Genomic DNA, 18,648 nt, shown 5'->3' on the forward strand with positions numbered 1-18,648 from the left:
GGAAAAAAAAACCTTGATATCTTATTGTCTGATCTTGCTAATCTCTTATACTTTATGATTCTTCCTTAAGGATATGATTTCTCTCTTATCACACTCAATTTGGATCAATGTATACCATGGACACAATGTAAAGACTGACAAAATACCTTCTGTGGGGGGCTGGGGAGGGAAGTAAGATTAGGGGAAAAATAGTAAAACTCAAAATAAATAAAATCTTCAGAAAAAGAGAAATAAATTCTGGAATTGTTTTTTTGAAAAAAAATAAGCAAACCATTGGGTCACTTTATTTCAAAAATGAATGAACAAAACTAAATTGCCTGTATCAAAAATAAAAAGATGAATTCACCACCAAAGAAGAATAAATTAAAAACAATTATTAGGAGATATTCTGCCCAATTATCTAATAAATTAGAAGAGAATCTAATTGAAATATAAATTTACCAGATTAGCAAAAGAGAAAAAATACAATATCTATGTAACTTTATCTTTTTAAAAAAGAGAAAAATTGAACATCAATGAACTATCAAAGAAAAATCCTATTGTCAGTTGTATTCACAAGAGAATGTTGTCAAACAATTAATGAGAATTAATTTAATACTGTTTAGAATATTTGGAAAAACAGACAAAGAAAGAATCCTACTAAATTCCTTTTACAATACAAATATGGTGCTGATACCTAAATCAAGTACAGATAAAGTAAACTATAGACCAATTTTCTTAATGAATATTGATTTAAAATTTTTAAATAAAATATGAGCAAGGAAATTGCAGCAATACAAGGATCATTCACTATGACTAGGGAAGATTTATATCATGAATGTAGGACTGATTCAAAATTTGGAATAAGTATCATTGAAATTGGTCATATCAATAACAAATCCAACAGAAATCATGCAATTATCTCATTAGATGCAGAAAAAGCCTTTGACAAATATAATAGTCCTTCCTCTTAAAAACTCGACGGGCTTTCTGCTGGCTGATATATTTCAGTCAGTTGCCAATGACAAACACAAAAGGAAAAATGAGAGGTACTCTATACATGTTTTCTAGGTTCTTTCAGAAACATGGTATTGTACCTTCAGTTATGTATATGTGCATATACAAGAAAGGTGATTATGTAAATATCAAAGGTATAGGTACAGTTCAGCAAGGAATGCCACACAAATGTTACCATGGCAAGACTGGACAGGTCTATAATGTTATCCAGCATGCTGTAGGCATTATTGCAAACAAACAGGTTAAGGGCAAGATTCTAGCCAAGAGAATTAATGAGTTATTTGACATATTAAGAACTCTAAGTGCAGAGATAGCTTCCTGGAGTGGGTAAAGGAAAATGATCAGAAGAAGAAAGAAGTCAAAGAAAAAGACATGAGTTCAACTAAAATGTCAGCCTGCTCCACCCAGAGAAGTATGCTTTGTGAGAATCAATGGCAAGGAACCTGAGCCTGTTGGAACCAATCCCCTATGAATTCTTGGCATAAATGACTTTAAAAATACCAATAAAAAATTTCTTGAATTTTTTTAAAAAAAACTAGCAAACATAGGAAAAATGGAGCTTTCCTTAAAATAATAAATATTATCTATTTAAAACTAACAGCCAGCATTATTTATAATGGATATAAGCTAAAAGCCTTTCCAGTAAGATCAGGAGTGAAACAAAGATATCCATTTTCATCACTATTATCCATTATAGTACTAGAAATGTTAGCATGAACAATAAGAGAAGAAAAAGAAATTGAAAGAATTAAAATTAGCAATGAGGATACAAAAATATTACTCTTTGCAGATGACATGATGGTATACTTAGAGAATCCTGGAGGATCAACTATAAAATTAGCTGAAATAATTAATTGATATGTGAGATATAGAAAAGAAAAGAATTTATGACAAAACAAGAGATAGAAAACATTATGGAAAGCAAAATGGATAATTATGCTTATATTGAATTTAAAAAAGTCAATGCACAAGTAAAAACAATGTGACCAATACTGAAAGGAAAACAGAAAACTTGGAAAAATATTTATCAAAAGAATCTCTGATAAATGTTGCATTTCTCAAATAAATAGGCAACAAGTCTATAAGAATATAAGCAATTCTCTGATTTATAAATGGTCAAAGAATATTAACAGTTTCCAGAAGAAGAAATTCTAAATACTAAAGTCTTATCAAAGCATGCTCTAAATGCCTATTGATTAGGGAAATGCAAATGTACTACTTCAAAATGTATCAGCGAAGAAAATAAGTGTATGATATACTAATAAAGTTAAAGAAAATCCCACAAAATGTAGTTGGGATAAAAACAAATTAGCACAATTAAAGGATGAGCAAGAGTGATGTCATACATATGTACCAGGAAATATATGTTTCAAAGAGATATACTCTATAAGATCACAGTAACATTATGAATGGCATTTTTTTAAACAGTAAGTCTGGAGTGTCTCCTTTAAAGTCCTCTGATGCGTTCTTCATGCTTTGAGTGACCCTCAAAGACTATGCCAATGATAAATATAATATATGGCTGGCTTAATGTCATAATGGTTCCTAGCTATGGATTCATTCAATTCATCTAGATAAATCTAGGTTTTGCTTCCAAATTGAAGATAAAATCAAAGTAAAATATTTTATTAACACTTATTGTATACAAAAAAGATAACAATCTATATTACTGTTTTGAAAAATGTATTATACAGCTCATATTAAATTTTCATTGTGATCATTTATACCTTGGAAATCAGAAACTTCTGTTTTATTGACTATCTAGATTTGACAAAATGATAGAGAAAATGGTAATAATATAGATTTTAAAAGTGTATCATATTTTGAAGGGTTGGTTGCTAAACATTTTTAGCATACTCCATATAATAATATAAAATTACTCAAACAATTGACTCAATGATATAAAATTCTTGGAATATTACGTGGGAAAAAATACTGAAGACTTTGAGTTTAAATCCTAAAGTCAAATTGAATCAAATGACTTTGGGAATAGTATAAATGCCTTGGCTTCCCCCTGGCAGAATACTTCAAGTATAAAGTTTTTATATTGAAAGAGACTTATTGGTCTCTTGAAATCGAAGTTGAGTGGAAACAACATATTTAAAGCAATTAGTATGTATACAGTATCATATTAATGTAAACTTTAAGAATTTTAAAAGTATGATTATTGATTTTGAAATAATTTTTAAAAATTTGGGTGCAGCTAGGTGGTGCAGTGGATAAAGCACTGGCCCTGGAGTCAGGAGTACCTGGGTTCAAATCCAGTCTCAGACACTTAATAATTACCTAGCTGTGTGGCCTTGGGCAAGCCACTTAACCCCATTTGCCCTACAAAAATCTAAATATAAAAAAAATTGTATAACACTCAGCAAATAACAGATCTCAAGATAACTGTAACATCAGCAGCATTCCCCAACTAAAAAGGAAAAAGGGGATAATATAGTCAATTTCATATTATTAAAAGTCAGAAAATGATAGAAATAGTTTTTGAACAAGCAGATTATTGTATTTTATTTTATTATTATTTAAAGATTTTATTTATTTTGAGTTTTGTAATTTTTCCCACAATCTTACTTCCCTCCCCACCCCCACAAAAAGCAATTTGTCAGTCTTTACATTGTTTCCATGTTGTACATTGATCCAAATTGAATGTGATGAGAGAGAAATCATATCCTTAAAGAAGAAACATAAAACATAAACATAAAATATAAGAGATAACTAGATCATAATAAGATAGCAGTTGTTTTTTTTTTCTAAATTAAAGGGAATAGTCCTTGAACTTTGTTCAAACTCTACAATTCTTTATCTGGATATAGATAGTATTCTCCATTGCAGACAGCCCCAAATTATCCCTGATTGTTGTACTGATGAAATGAGTGTGTCCATCAAGGTTGATTGTCACTCCCATGTTGCTGTTAGGGTGTACAGTGTTTTTCTTGTTCTGCTCATCTCACTCAGCATCAGTTCATGCAAATCCCTCCAGGCTTCCCTGAATTCCCATCCCTCCTGGTTTCTAATAGAGCAATAGTGTTCCATGACATACATATACCACAGTTTGCTAAGCCATTCCCCAATTGAAGGATATTTACTTGATTTCCAGGTCTTTGCCACCACAAACAGGGCTGCTACGAATATTTTTGTACAAGTGATGTTTTTACCCTTTTTAATGATCTCTTAAGGGGATAGACCCAGTAGTGTTATTGCTGGAACAAAGTGTATGAACAGTTTTGTTGCCCTTTGGGCATAGTTCCAAATTTCTCTCCAGAAAGGTTGGATGAATTCACAGCTCCACCAACAATGTAATAGTGTCCCAGATTTCCCACAACTATTCCAACAATGATCTTCAGTTATCCTTTCTGATCATATTGGTCAGTCTGAGAAGTGTGAGGTGGTACCTCACAGAAGCTTTAATTTACATTTCTCTAATAAGTAATGATTTAGAGCAATTTTTTATGACTATGGATTGCTTTGATCTCCTCATCTGTAAATTGCCTTTGCATATCCTTTGACCATTTGTTAACAAGGGAATGGTTTTTTTTTTTAAAAATATGACTCAGCTTTCAGTATGCTTTAGAAATGAGTACTCTGTCAGAAACATTAGTTGTAAAGATTGTTTCCCAGTTTACTACATTTCTTTTTATCTTGGTTACAGTGGTTTTATCTGTGCAAAAGCTTTTTAATTTAATGTAATCTAAATCATCTAGTTTTTTTTTGTGATTTTTCTCCATCTCTTCCTTAGTCATAAACTGCTTCCCTTGCTATAGATCTGACAGGTAAACTAGTCTTTGATATTCTAATTTGCTTATACTATTGTTTTTTAATGTCTAAATCCTGCATTCATTTGGATTTTATCTTGAGGTGTTGGTCTAATCTAAGTTTATCTTGAGGTGTTGGTCTAATCTAAGTTTCTTCCATACTAACTTCCAATTTTCCCAGCAGTTTTTATCAAAGAGAGAGTTTTTATCCCAGTAGCTGGACTCTTTGGGTTTATCAAATAGCAGATCACCATAATCGTTTCCTGCTATTGCAACTAGTCTATTCCACTGGTCCACCACTCTACTTCTTAGCCATTACCAGACAGTTTTGATGACTGATGCTTTATGATATAATTTCAGATCTGGGTAGGGCTAAACCCCCTTCTTTTGCACTTTTTTTCATTAAATCCCTGGAAATTCTTGATTTTTTTTTTATCCATATGAATTTACTTACAATTTTTTCTAGCTCATTAAAGTAACTTTTTGGAATTTTGATTGTTAGGGTACTAAATAGGTAGTTTAGTTTTGGTAGAATTGTCATTTTTTAAATTATATTAGCTCTACCCATCCATGAGCAGTTTCTATTTACCCAGTTATTAAAATCTGATTTAATTTGTGTGAGAAGTGTTTTATAACTGTTTTCCAAAAAAATTCTGAGTCTGCCTTGTCAAATAGACTGCCAGTATTTTATATTGTCTGAGGTTACTTTGAATGGGATTTCTCTTTCTAGCTCTTCCTGCTGTATCTTGCTAGACATATATATATATATATATATATATATATATATATATATATATATGTGTGTGTGTGTGTGTGTGTGTATATATATATATATATATATATATATATATATATATATATAAATTGAGGATTTATGAGGGTTTATTTTATAACCTGCAACTTTACTAAAATTGCTAATTGTTTCCAGTTGTATTTTTAGATGATTTCTTGGGATTCTCTAACTAGACAATCATGTCATCTGCAAAGAGTGAGAGTTTTGTCTCTTCCTTCCCAATTCTAATTTCCTCAATTTCTTTTTCTTCTCTAATTGCTGAAGCTAACATTTCTAATACGATATTGAATATTAGTAGTAATAATGGGCATCCTTGTTTTATCCCTGATATTATTGGGATTGCCTCTAGCCTCTTTCCAATGTGTGCTGATGGTTTCAGATAGATACTGATTATTATTCTAAGGAACAGTCTATTCCTACACCTCTAGTGTTTTTAGTAGGAATGGGTGCTATATTTTATCAAACGATTTTCATCATCTATTGATATGATCATTTAATTTCTGATAGATTTGTTGCTGATATAATTGCTTATACTAATAGTTTCCTAATATTGAACCAATCCTGCATTCCTGGGATAAATCCTACTTGATCATAATGAGTTATCCCAATGATAACTTGTTGAAATCATTTTGCGAAGATTTTATTTAAGATTTTTGCATCTGTATTCATCAGGGAGATAGGACGATAATTTTCTTTCTCTGTTTTAACTCTTCCTGGTTTAGGTATCAGCACCATTTTGGTTTCATAGAAAGGGTTAGGAATAATACCATCTTCCCCTATTTTCCCAGTTTATATAGAATTGGAAACAATTGTTCCTTAAATGTTTGGTAGAATTCACTTGTGAATCCATCAGGTCCTGGAGATTTTTTCTAAGGGAGTTCAATGATGGCTTGTTGAATTTCTTTTTCTGAGATAGGGCTGTTTAGGTATTTAATCTCCTCTTCATTTGACCTGGGCAACTTATATTTTTGTAAATATTCATCCTTTTCATTTAGATTGTCAAATTTATTATCATAGAGTTGGGCAAAATAATAATAATTACTTTAATTTCCTCCTCATTGGTGGTGAGTTCACCTTTTTCATTTGTGATACTAGCAATTTGGTTTTCTTCTTTCTTTTTTTTAATCAAATTGACCAGAGGTTTATCAATTTTATTGGTTTTTTCATAAAACCAACTTTTGGTTTTATTTATTAATTCAATAGTTTTTGCTTTCAATTTTATTAATTTCTCCTTTACTTTTTAGAATTTCTAATTTGGTATTTAATTGGGGATTTTTAATTTGTTCTTTCTCTTATTTTTTATAGGTTTTTGCAAGGCAAATGGGGTTAAGTGGCTTGCCCAAGGCCACACAGCTAGGTAATTATTAGATTAAGTGTCTAAGATCAGATTTGAACCCAGGTACTCCTGACTCCAAGGCCGGTGCTTTATCCACTATGCCACCTTTCTGTCCCTCTTCCTCTTATTTTTTAGTTGCATATTTAGTTCCCTGATTTCTTCTTTCTGTAATTTATCTATGTAAGCATTTAAAGATATAATATATCCTCTGACAGCCACTTTGAATGAATCCCATAGGTTTTGGTATGTTGTTTCATTATTGTCATTATCTAGAATAAAATGTTTCTTTCTATAATTTGTTTTTCATTCCACTCATTCTTTAAAATGAGGTTATTCAGTTTCCAATAGTTCTGGGTCTATACCTCCCTGACCCAATATTGCATTTGACTTTTATTGCATTGTGATCTGAGAAAGATTTATTCACTATTTCTGCCTTTCTGCAGTTGATCATTAGGTTTTTATGTCCTAGTACATGTTGAATTTTTGTATAAGTGCCATGTACTGCAAAGAAAAAGATATATTCCTTTCTATCCCCATTCAGTTTCCTCCATAAGTCTGCTGTATCTAGTTTTTCTAACTATATATTTGCCTCCTTAACTTCTTTCTTGTTTATTTTATGATTTGATTTATCTAGATCTAAGAATAGGAGGTTGAGGTCTCCCACTAGTAGAGTTTTGCTGTCTATGTCTTCCTGTAGTTCTTTTGGCTTCCCTTCTAAGAATTTGGATGCTGTCCCATTGAGAGCAGACATATGCAGTATCGAAATCACTTTATTGTCTATGCTACCTTTTAGGAGGATATAGTTTCCTTCCTTATCTCTTTTAACTCTTTCTATTTTTGCAGTTGCTTTGTCTGAGATAAGGATTGCTACCCCTGATTTTTTTCACTTCAGCTGAAGCAAAATATATTTTGCTCTAATGTTTTATCTTTACTCTGTATGTATCTCTCTGCTTCAAATGAGTTTCTTGTAAGCAGCATATTGTAAGATTCTGATTGTTCCACTCTGCTATTTGCTTACTTTTTTAAGGGAGAGTTAATCCCATTCACATTCAAAGTTATAATTACTAATTATTTATTTCCCTCCATGCTATTTTCCCCCTCTGTATTTTTCCCCTTCACCCCTTATCCATATTCCCCCAGTATCTTGTTTCTGAATACCACCCTCTTCAGTGTGTTTGCTCTCCTATATCTACCCCTCCTCCCCTTTCTTTCCCCTTTCCCTTTTTCCCTTCCCTTCCTTTTGTTAGTTCCCCTTTTTTCTCCTCTTCTCTTTCTCCATCCCCCCTTCTCTTTTCCCTTTTTAATACTTGAGAGATTAGATGTTTTCTAAGTTAACTGAATATGTATGTGTATTTACTTCAAGCCAAGTCTGATGAGAAGATTCAGGTGTTTCTCATCTCCCTTCTTCCCCTCTATTACCATAGGTATTTTGTACCTCTTAGTGTAATGAGATTTACCCCATTCAGTCCCCTCCCTCCTCCCATCTCCTTCCTTTTTAAGGAGGTAGTGTTTTTAAATCATTCTGTCTGAGTCATAGAAAATTCTGAGTGTCCATCACTTCTAGATAAGTACATTCTATCTAATAGAGTTACAATTCTTGAAAGTTATTAGATTCTTTCTCCCAGGTAGGGTTATAGCCAGTTTCATCCCATTGGATAGCAATCTCATGGATAAGTCATGAGTGTCCATCACTTCTGGCTAGGTATATTCTCTCTGTTAGAGTTACAATTCTCAAGAGTTATGAGAATCTTTTCCCCATGCTGGGATATATCCAGTTTCAACTTATTGGATAGCAGTTTTTTTTATTTACCCCACCCCCTTTTTTTTTTACCCTTTCATGTGTGTCTCTTAAACCTCTTGTTTGATGTCCAAATTTTCTATTTCGTTCTGGTCTTTTCATCAGGAATTTTTGAAATTCTTCCATTTTTTAAATGTCCTTCTTTTCCCCTGAAAAAGAAGGCTCAGCTTTGCAGGATAGTTTATTCTTGGCTGCATTCCAAGCTCCCTTGCTCTTCTGAATATCTCATTCCAGGCCCTTTGATCCCTTAATGTTGACGCAGCAGGTCCTGCATAATCCTTACTGTGGTTCCTTGGTAAATTGTTTCTTTCTGGCAGCTTGCAGGATTTTCTCTTTAATCTGATAGTCCTGGAATTTGGCCACAACATTCCTTGGTTTCATTTTAGGATCTTTTTTTTCTGGAGGGGATCAATGTATTATTTCAATAACTACTTTGCCCTCTGGTTCCATGATATCAGTGTAATTTTCCATCACTAAATTCTGTAATATTAAGTCCATGCTTTTTCCCCTCTTCATTGTTTTCAGTTAAGTCCAATAATTCTCAGGTTGCTCCTTCTCAATCTATTCTTGAGGTCAGTGGTTTTGCTGATGAGGTATTTTACATTTTCTTCTATTTTTTCTATTTTTTATTTTGTTTTACAGGCTTTTGCTGTCTCATGAAGTCATTGTTTCCACAGACACCACTTTTTTTTTAAAGAGGAGTTTTCTCCATTAACCTTTTGCAACTCCTTTTCCAATTGGTCAATTATACTTTTGAAGGAGCTTTCCATTTGACCAATTGAGGTTCCGAGACAATTATTTTCTTTTTTGCATTTGCCCAATTGAGTATCTGAGAGAATTATTCTCATTATGTATTTGTCCAATTGTATTTTCCAATAATTTGTTTTCTTGTTGCAAGATGTTAATTGTCTTTCCCAAATTTTCCAATTGATTTTTAAACTCCCTCCTGATTTCTTCAAGGAAGTTCTTCTGTGCTAGAGACCAGATCATAATCTCCTCAGAGATTCTAGGTCTGTCTGAGTTAGGGCCTTTTCCTTCCAAGAATTTTTCTATGGATTCATCTTTCTGCTGAACTTTCTTCTTTTTGCTAAGACCTTGAGTTGGGGAGGGGCTGGTTCGCAGAGGTTTGGTGTTGGGATCCCTAGAGGCTTTACTCACTGAGTGCAATTTCTCTGATTGGCCAGTAGGAGGTGCTGCTTGCTTTCTCTCTAGTGTCTGTGACCTTGATTGAGGCCAACTCTTTTAGCCTGGTGGGAGCAATTGAAGCTGTTAAATACTTTTGTCTTCAATAAAAGGTGGGCTTTACCCTGGGGTGAGGTCATCCCTCTCCCTATTATCAGATGGGCTGATTCTTCTGCTTACACACCTGTGCCCATGACTGCAGAAGACAAATCATGATATAGATGTTCTTTCTCCTGGCTTTTGTTTCTCGGTTTTGTTGATCATATTTCTGTTAAGAGGTTTGTTTCATATCATAGATGGGGAAAGATCAGGAGACTTTAGAACTATGCCAGTATTTTCTCCACAATCTTGGCGAGTAGACCAAGCAGACTATTTTAAGGCAGGAAATAGTAAAGGCTGAATTTGTCAAATATTATCAAAACATTTACTTTTTAAGGATCATATAAAATGGGAGGGGAAATAAAGTGGCATCAAAAAAAGCTTCATGTTTTTGAGTGAACTCTATCAGTGTGGCAAAATTGAACATATTGAATAAGAATCATTTCTCAAAATCCCTCTATGATCATAAGCTATTATACAAAATTCCTATATTACAAATATAGACCTCAAAATATCTCTGAAACTTTAATAAATAAACTATTCTATACAATCATCATTGACAAATATCTGCCTCCAAATGTTTGAAATAAAACAATGAAACTTAAAATTTGAGACCAGTATCCTTTTAAAAAAATGTTATGATACCAAGCACTCATCAGCTTCAAGATACTTTGAATGAAGAGTTTTCAACATTTATACAGTGGAAGAAATCAAAACCAATTGAGATCATTATAATGAACAAACACCACTCTTGCCCCATTCCTTGCTCTTGCATGCTACTGGAATTATCTCAAAGATGCTTTTCATGAACTCACAGACATTTAGCTTATTTACTCATAATTTTATTCATTTTTAAAAATAAGTTATCTTATTCATCTGTGCATTGATGTGTAGGACACTAAATACAAAAAAAAACCCTTACTGGCAGGATAGTGACCTGCTTACCCACCATCACCACCATCATCACCACTACAACTGCTGTTTCTGCTACTGCTGCTACTACTATTCCAATTGCTGCTGCTACAGTACTACTATTACTATCACTTCTTCTAGCAATGTGTTTACATATTATATATGTTTTTTCACATGCTTATGCATGCACACACAAAATGTGTATATTTACACACATATATATTTCTTGCATTTAGATCAATTCTATTAATTATATCAAGAAAAGGACTATTATTATTTTTTAGGCTTTTTAAAAATAGAAGTGCTTGTTGTATTCTAGCAAAAGTTTTATATACACATACACATATGGATATGTGTAATATACTTCACATAGTTTATCAATCAATCAAGAAAAATTTATTTAGTTATAATGTGCCAGGCCTGATTCTCGGTAATACTCATAACAGCCTCATTCTGTTATTTTTTCTATTTTCAATATGAAGAAACTGAGCCTCTGCAAAATTTTATAGCAAGTCTAGCATAATACAACTTGTGAATGTTTAAAGCATATTTTAAACTGTCTTCCTCACTCCAAGTCCAGTATCCTAACAGCTTTCACAGGGAGTCTTCTGCTATATTCTTTCTCCATTATTTGAATATCACTGTCTGAGACTACTCATGAATATAATTGTGGAAACCACTTAGTTAAGAACAAGGTCTCCAAACATGCCCTAAAGTCATATAATCAGAGAGAGGAGAAGTGAGGTTCTGACAGTTTAAGTTGATGAATGATGGGCCATTTGCTATTTGTATCTTCTCCCCATTAGAAATATCTGGGAGTCACCCAGGAGTACCTTGGCATGATAGTGACAGCTGACTGGGAAATCACCTTCACAAATCTTCAAGATCCACCAACAATTATTGCTATTTTCATTATTATCAACAGTAACAAAGAGTCTATGTGGTATAGTGCTGAATGATGGTTTTGTAGTAATGGGATATCAATTCAGATCTCAAGTCTGCCACTATTTTTTGTGACCTTTGACATGGCATCTTGTCCTTTTTGAGATTCCTTTATCTTATTTATAATATTAAAAGAATGAACTCAATCAGAGGTTGATAAACTATGGCCCTTGAGTTGAATCTGAAATACTGACTGGGTTTTTGTTTTTGCTTTTTTTTTATGTCTTGTGAGTTATCACTCCTGCTAAAGGCCCTGATTCATTAAATCTCACAGAGCTAACAGATTTGACCTATATATAGGTCAGAGTGTGCTGAACTCTGGATGAGAAACTTTGTAACTTTATATCCAGTTCTTAAAATCAATCCTGTCTCTTTTTACTTTGTTTGTATTTCACTTAATAGTATTTAAATTGTTTTCAAACTTGATCTCTTTCTTTATTATGATTCAAGCTGGACTTGATGATTTCTTAGTTCTCTTCTAACCATTTTCTAGAATCTGACTTTAGGAAATTTGAAAGGATAAGCAGATTTGTAGAAAAGAAGAATGTCATGGATTTCTCTGAAGATGGGAATCAGAGAAGACCTCAGTCTCAGAATAAGCACTCATATGATTATGGAAAATTAATTCACCTCTTTTGTTCTCAGTTTCTTTGTTCTTCATAAAATATCTTGTAATACATAACTTTTAAGATACCTTCTAGATTTACATAAATGATTCTGTGAGCCTGAGATTATATCATATATTCAAAGTAAAATAGTATGGCAGTTGCGAAGAGTCTTCAACATAGTGTCAAGGTTAACTTTTATGTAAAAAAAAAAGTAAAAAAAATTATTACTGAGGGCATTGTTTCAGTTAATGGTAGTTGAATATCAGTGTTTTGTATGATGTCAGATAATTTTTTCCTCTTGGTCTTTGATTACAACCTCAATTGGCTTTCCTGTCATCTTCTTATAGTGAACATTTCTAATACTACATTGAATAACAATAAAAATAATAGATATTTTATACCCTCCCATCTTACTGGAAGTGTCTCTGATTTATTGTCATTACATACATTCAGTTCCTTGAACTTAGGAAGATTCTATCATATAAAGGAAAGGAAAGGATAATTTGTTTTCATTATTTTTCTCATTATTTTTAGTTTTTAACTGAAATACATACTGAACTTCACAAATTTTTTTCTTTTTCTATTACTGATTTTGACTATTTTCATCATTGAGATGGTCTATTATGTTTGTAGTTTTCTTAATATTGATTTTATGTCCTAATATAAATATTACCTTGTTATTATATAAAATATTTTATGAATGACCATCATCTATTAATACTTTATTTATTTATTTTTAGTTGATATAAAATAGAGGTAGAGTACTATAGTTTCTCTGAGTTTTCTTTCCTTGTTTTACGTATGAGACTTTTTTTTTTGCAAACAACTTATATATTATTTTAATTAATTTTTCTTTTGCTATTTGGGAGAGGTTACTTGTAAACTCATCTTTATGTGATTTTGAGGAATTTCTTTTTCTGAGATTAGTTAATCTAAATTATTATTGTGTTAATCTATATTTTATATTTTTATATAAATTCATCCATTTCCTTTAAATTTTTAGCAAAATATTTTATAATTAACTCCTTTGTTTTCATTTATCCCTTGTAATATTTGGTGATGCAGTTTGATTTTTCTCTCTATTAAAAAAATATTTTCAGATGAATTACATATTTTGTTTTCTCTAAAATCTACCATCTAGTTTTGTCCATGTGAAGCTTCTTTCTCTTATTTTACTTTCCAATTTAAGTTTTTCTTTTGATTGTCAGAATGTCTATTTTGATGTTTAATTGGGTTTTTTAAAAATTTGTTCCTTTTAGGAGTGGTTATTATACCACTAACTTATTAATTCACTTTGATTTTGAGATGAAATGAGACACTCTCATAAGGCAAGGTATATTTAACAAGAATGTACAATTAGGATCCAATGGTACTTACCATCTAAGGAAGTTTTCATATGTTCACATTGAAATATATCTGATTAGTCTAGACATTCACCAAGAAATAAAGGCTCTAGCTATATGGGTGAGATTTTATTATTTCTGGAAGTGTGTCAATGAAAGTGAGGACCAATCGAATGTTAGGAACAGCTTTATCATCATAGGAAAGATAATGGTCCATTCACAGTTTGTTTTCTACTATTTTTTTAATTCCATGCTAAATTTGCTAATAAATTTGGTTTTTATTGATGATGATGATAAAAATGATTAGAGATACACATCTTCATCTCAGATCTGCTTTGGCTGGATACCCAAAGGTTATTTTATAATTGCATATTATTATATTGTAATTCCCTTTAGTAAAATGTTCTATTGTTTCTATGATTTGTTCTTTTATCCACACATTCTTTAGGACTGAGTCATTTGTTATAGAATTAATATTTAGTCTTTTTGCTTGAAATTCTTTTTGGAGTATATTCTTTAGTGTACTGTGGTATATAAAGGATGTAATTAATTAATATTTCTGTCTTTTTGTATTTGGTTTTGGAACTTTTCTACCCTACTATATAGTCATTTCCCCTGCTAATGGTGACATTTCAGATACATGTGTACTATGTTCTGTTGCCATTTAATAAATGACAAGAATTTTAATTAACAAACTTTTCCAAAATTCTCTTCAAGTCTTTGACTTCTTTCTTGCTTTATTTTTTGTTAGATTTGCCTAGGTATGAAAGGGATACTTTAAGATTATCAGATAGTATAATTTTACTGTCTTTTTCTTATTCTATATGGATTAATTTTTCCTTTACATATTGAAGTGTTATGATATTTGGCTAACATATATACATTAAGTATTTATATTAATGTCATTAGCTATGGAGACTTTAAACAGATATTTCCCCTTTTATCTATTTTAAATAGGACTTGTTTACTGTTGCATTGTTTGAGATCATGATTGCTCTTTTTCACTTTTCTGAGTTTTCTTGAAATGTAATAGTTCTTGCCCCACACTTATTTTTAACATTATTTTTTTCTTCCATTTTTAAACTTTGTTTTTGTTAACAACATATTGTTAAATTCTATCATTCTTCTATCCTTCATTTTATGAGTAAATTTATCCTATTCACTTTCACAGTTATAAATAATAATTAGGGATTTCAGTGTCTCTTTTTATTTGTTTCTCTAGTTTGAATTATCCCCCTCTTTTCTATTAAAAAAGAGAGCACTGACACAGAAGTTGTGTGCTCAGCATTAGTGACTTGGCTTCCTTTTCACTTCTCATTCTCTTTGTTCTACCTTCTGAAGTCAGGGTTGTTTATTTTATGCTGAATCTCTCCTTACTATATTCAATCAATTCCTCCTTTTAATTTTTTTTAGTATTTCCACTTGATTCCTTTTCCTTTCTAGTGTATCTTTATACCCTGAATATCTCCACTATCTTACAACCCATATCCACTGCCTAGTTTTTTAAAAATGAATTTAATGCCAAAATAATTTTTTCTCTTAAGATCTTTAAAGCACAATAATCCTAACCCCCATATTTCTTGCTCTTACTCCTCCTATGACTTTTCAAAATAATACATTTTTGAGAAGAAATTATTTCAAATCCCCAATTATAATACCAATATCTTATTATCATATAATTTTCTCTACTTCTCATACACATTCAGATTTCTATGTTTTTATTTTTATTTCAAAGTATCTACTCATCTTTGGTCTCTATATCAGTAGCACATACACAGAAAGCATTCATTTAATAAAAAAAATTTCTATCTTCCATCAATCTGTTATTTGAGTAAGGTTTTAACACTTCATGTCCTAAACTTCTTTCTCTCTTCCTAATTCTTTCTTCTAGAAGCTTTATTTTCATTTCACTTCCTTATATGCCACTCTAATTTCATTTTTGTATCCAATCTATGATTCTGTTTTAGTCTTTGCATGTAGGTAATGTTGGGTTATGATTTTCTTCTTTTAGTGGCCCCATAATATTTAATTATTTTAGTTTTTTAAAATTACAGTTTTTAATTTTTTGAGTTATAATTTAATATATATCCTAATACTGCCTCCCCATGTCAGACACACTTAGAAGGGAGGTCAAATTTGTTTCATTTTGATCTTGCTATTCTAGATTCCTTCTGTTGTCTTCTACTTGATTTCTCTTTATAGAAATCTGCCCAGGCCCTTATCTTCCCAGGCTCTCATATCTCTGATCAGAAATCCAGTTGATTTCTGTATCTTCTGAGGCTTATTTAATTAGAACAGTGGATAGTTTTCTGCCTTTCCCTAGGGCTTCCTTGATCAGAGGTGGTTTACTGTGTAGTTTGTGATCTGTTTCACCAGGGTACTGGATAATCTTCTATCTTTTTTGTGAATCCCAAGATCAGAGCTCTGGGTAGTCTCTGTTTCCATTGATGTTTCCTTAGTCAGTGTTATGGGTCATCTTTTGTATCATCTTCACCTAAGACTTCTTAGATTTCAGTTTTGCTTATTCTGTCCCCTGTAGAACTCACCCCATCAAGGAAATGACTGATATTCTATCTTCTTTGATGCTTCCAAATCAGGTTACTGAGAAGTGTTCTTTTTTTGCCCTGAGACTTCCCAAACAAAGCACTATTACTTTGACTTTGATAGGAGTTCCACCGATCAGAGGAATGGATGACACCACTGCACTATTTGGGGTCACTGCACTCAGTGCCCTTCCTTAGAATTCCCCTATTATGTTGTTTCCCATGGTTTTTTGCCTGACTTCCTATTCTTTTCTGACTTCTCTGGTTATCTCCTCTTTTAACATTATGCCTATTTTTGTTCTATCTGGGGCTGGATGAAGGAACTTAATGAAATTTTTCTTTGGAATTTTGGTTCATTAATAAATATGGTTCTTTTTACTTCTTTTAAGATAGTCAGTAGACTCTTAAGAAGGAGAATGTCTCCTATGTTATCTGCCATATGGCTAACTTAACCTAGAATAAAAAACTTGCTTTTGAAAGGAAATTCATGGTGGACCATGGAGGGGAAAACTATACATGCTCAGATCAGAAGGAACTGGAATTAGCAATAGTGTATCTAAAATCACTAAATCCCCCAAGATAAAAATGATCAGAAGTCCTGAGGGAGATCATAGGTACATAATTCAAGGTGAATTTTCATATTTCTGAGAGTCTCACATTTTTCTAGAGTAAAGTACATTTTCCCTTTTCCTTCCCTGATATGCTCAAATTCTTATATCTAGAGGGTTTGGCAACAATCTCAAATTCTCTATCTGTCCTCCACAGTGCAAAGATCCTCATATGCAAGTCAAGCCCCAGGAATAGCCCTGGATCTCCCATACTACCTCGAGGCAAATATTCAAATTAAGCTCTGTTAACAACCCTGGGTTATAGGTGCATTTTTAAAAAATCAAGTAAATTAACACTAAGGAAATGAAGACTAGACCTTGTTTCTGAAAGAGAGAAATTCAGAGCAACTTTATGCCAGGAAGGAAGTGGGCATCAGATTAAAAGTCAATGCTTCTCATAAAACATTTGAACTAAAGTTTCAAACATTTTATTACACTTTAGAAAAAGAATGGCTTAAGACAGGGAGAAGCAAGTAATAAATCCCTGCATAATGAGTGAAATAGATGGTGCCAGATGACATAAAAATGAAATAAAAGTGGTATAAAATAGCCTGCTATGAAGTAGGCAGATTTGAGGAATGTAACTCAATGGGGCTTCAAGGTATCAAGCATCTAAATTCATACCATTATTTTCATTTGACAGTCCTTCATATAAGTTAGCCATCTTGCTCAAAACTACAATTGAAAACTCAGAGTTTAGATGGTATTTGGCACTGATGAAAAGGAAAGGGAAATCAAGCTATTAAAATGAAATATAGAAAAATAGTAATATAAGTGAAAAAAATCTAAATGTTTACCTGAAGCAAAGAAATGTAAATGAAATTTACCAAGAAATTTAGATGCTTGATCTTTACTTAATCAACTTGTCCTAAAATCATGACTATATCCAAAGAATATTGACTTGACATTAACTTGATATGGTCTTCTATCTCAAATACCTTCTCTTGACATGGTAATCTTGGGTATTCAAGACTATATAAATAGAATGCAGATTCTGTTTTATGTTACCAAAACTGAAAATCTTGTAGGAAAATATAAGATTAAAAAACTGAACTATAGACCAAGAAGTTCATCATCTGAGAATTGACCAGTTGGTAGTTCAACCACAGAGAGTCATGGAGATAATCCTGGAGTCATACTTTGTGCTCTTCATCATTGGGCTCTTCATCATTAGCATGAGAGATCAATCCATCAATCAACAAATATTTATTAAGAACCTACTATTTGCCTGCTGAAGTACTATGTATGCTTTATGTATAAAAGAATATATAATAAAACAATTCCTATTGCTAAGGAGTTTGTATTCTAATGGGGGGAGAAGTAGGTATAAAATATGTACACATATAAAATGTATATACTTGTACAAGTATATAACTATATCTATATTTATATTTATATATTAGTCATTAAAACATTGGGAAGTTTTGGAGAGAGTACACTGAAGTTGTAGGGATCAGAAAGAACTTCATGCAGAACATTATTTTTTTGTTTGTTTTCAGGTAAAGAACTAAAACAGAAATAAAGAGGCACTGCACTTTAGGCATATAGGATGATCATACAAAGGCATGGAAATGGGGTATCGTATGTCAAAAACAAAGAGGACAATTTAACAAGATCCCAGAATGCAGGAAGCAGGGAAATGTACAATGGATCTAGAAAGATAAGATGGTGGTCACATTGTATAGAACTTTAAAAACCAAACAAAAAAAATTAAGTTCTTTTCCTTAGTACAA

The sequence above is a fragment of the Macrotis lagotis genome, chromosome 1 (assembly GCF_037893015.1).
Source record: "Macrotis lagotis isolate mMagLag1 chromosome 1, bilby.v1.9.chrom.fasta, whole genome shotgun sequence".
Lineage (NCBI taxonomy): Eukaryota > Metazoa > Chordata > Mammalia > Peramelemorphia > Peramelidae > Macrotis > Macrotis lagotis.